The following is a 2,795-nucleotide window of genomic DNA, read 5'->3' as shown; positions in this document are numbered from 1 at the left end:
GAGTGTTCGTGTTCCCACATAGCAACATCTGTATATGAACACTCTTCTCTTTTGTCTTTTGCTAGGAGTAAACACTTCTTAGAAGTCCCCTTGCCTCTGCCCCAGCACACTTCCTCTCCTTCCTCATTGATGAGACCACGTCACATACTGTGAAGCACTGGACGTGTGACTGAATCACCGTGGCTGGAGAGAGCAAGTGGGCTCACATGCCTGGGAGAGGAAGGACCCAGCCCCCCAACGCACCTGACTGCCAATACTCAGCCAAGTTGTGTTGTGCTGCCAAGGAAGAAGGGTTGTGAGAGATGCTGGGTAGACAATGGTTGGGATTGACCCAGTGGAGATTTCAGTATGTATGCAATCCTAACACACACAAAACTGAAGGGCTCAAAATGAGATATGAACAAAGAGCTATGGTAGCGCAGAGGAGAGAGTGAAGTCTTCCTGGGAGAGTTAGAGAAAGTGTTGCAGAAAAGATAACTTTGAACTGGGCCTTCAAGAAAAGGATTAGAAGCAGTCACTTGACAGAAGTCTGGAAGCTAAGCTTTGCCCTAGGTGAGCACATTTTCCCACTTCTCTAGTAGTTGTGAAATTCTTCAGGTTAACTTGTCTTTTGAGAGATGACTGTACCATCTGCTTGGCACAGTCCTTCTTCTCTCTCTCTCTTTATCTCTCTCTCTTTTCTAAAGGTATGGAGAGATCTGTTGAGCCAGCAATGAAACACATCCCTATTTTTTGGCTATATACAACCACCATCTATTCATCCACCTATGTACACACTCAACCCTTCTCTGACTCGACTTCCTTTTCTTAGAAGGGCAGATGGAGGAATATCTGCAAGTGAGAGGCAGAGTACAGAATAAGCATGAGAGCAGAGACACATGGACACACACCATTCAAGACTATGAAAATACTGTCATGCTTTCATATTGCCATAGGCCTACAGGATTCCTGCCAATGCTGCCTTCTAGGGGACATGCTTTCCTATTGACACCTTCAGGAGGTCCCTGGAAAATGACATCTCATTTTCTGCTAGTGGGTATGATTAGGCCTAGGGCTCAATTAAGCTGATGACTGAGTGAATCCTTCAAAAGTGAGGCAGGTGGTAGTAAATGAAAACCTTTAGCAATAACAACAAAGATGGCTATCTGCCCCAAGATGCTTTCATCATTTTCTTCCTGAGCATCCCCCGTTCCTGTCTTGAAAGTGGTTCAGTTTCATCACCAGCCAGGGACTGAGCTGTCTCTGCTGGCCAGGTCTGGGGCTCAGCCTCCAGTTCTGTGAGCATCTACATCCTCTTCAGGGAAACCAGCCAGGGAAACAGCCATGTTCTTGCCTCAGCTGTGGCATCTCATGAGCCCCATCACAGCCCTGGCCGGCAGCAAGGGATTTTCCATTGATTTAGTGAGACATTTGAGAGCAAAAGGGATCCAGAAAGGTCATCTGCATAATTTAAGACATTTTCCCACGTAAGTGCATGCACGTGCACACATTTACTCCCGCAGGCACACACAGAACTTGAGGGCTATGGGCTGTTGAAGGATTAATTCTTTCAGCTATTGCTTTTTCTCCCTCCATTCACTAAATTTTGCTGTGAAAATGTGGATGACTGAACAAGAAGAGTTAAGTGGTCTGATGTTGGGAAATAGAGTGTGAGGGAAGCTATTATGCCAAGAAAATGTTGAGAGTCTTCTAATTTTTAGCCAATTGTTTAAAAGACGACAGACGGTAGTGTTTATGAGATGTATAATTCAAGGCAAATCTGTCCAGATAGAGAGAAGAAAGCATCTTTAACTTGGCTAACAAATGTTGAGCTGCATTCAGATAAATAAAACCAACAAAACCCAAGGCACATAATTCCAACATTGCAAAGATGGAAAGCAATTTTTCTTAAGAAGAAGAAAAAGAACTATATGTACTCGAATAAGAAGTTTTGATTCTTCCATCCTTCCATGCTAATCAGTTACATTTTTGGTCTCAGGTGAAGACAGGATAGACCTCAAATCTTGAATTGTTGAGATTTTTCGACAAGGTCATGCTGCATGCCAGTTTTTCAGTTTCCCCCAATTTTTGTTTTGAGCCAAATAACATGATCTTTGTTTCATTAATATTTAAGAGTAAGTTAGATTGTGCCAGATGATCTTAAAGCTCATTTAAATCAGCTTGAAGATAATATTAAGCTTCCTCCCAGCATAATCTACTACCATAAGTGATAGTGTCATCTGCATATAAATGATGGACTGGATATGATAATGAATAGCCAAGATTATCGATATAGAATGACAACTGCATTTGATTTCAGATAAATCTTTCAAGGATCCATTATTGTGTTTTCAGAGTTAAAGATGCATTGTTTTTGTCCAAAGCTTCTAAAGAAAACACAAAATGTTTTTATGAAATGAATCCTTTATTGTGTTAGAAAGAGAGGGGGAAAGTTCACAAATTATACACATATTGTTTTGCAAATACAATAATTAGAGTTTGCACAGATCATTACTTTATTGGATTGAACAACTGTCTCTTGGCAATTGCTGCTTCTTCTTTTTTTCTCCTTTTCCTCTTCCGTTTCCTTTAGATAGTAATGAACAATCTAAAATATCCTTCATTTGAGACTGGCTTGAACACATTTAAATTGCCATAGGCCTGTGGAATTCCTCCTCATGATATCTTCTAGGTTACAGTTTTCATACTCTGAAAACATTTGATTTTAATAAATCACATCTTTCCTTTTCAGTAACCTAAAACTTACTGATATCTCTCATTTGAATAAAGTAAAGCCTCTGGATAACTATGCATTA

Source organism: Pongo pygmaeus, chromosome 3, assembly GCF_028885625.2.
Source record: "Pongo pygmaeus isolate AG05252 chromosome 3, NHGRI_mPonPyg2-v2.0_pri, whole genome shotgun sequence".
NCBI lineage: Eukaryota > Metazoa > Chordata > Mammalia > Primates > Hominidae > Pongo > Pongo pygmaeus.
This window is presented reverse-complemented; position numbering follows the sequence as displayed.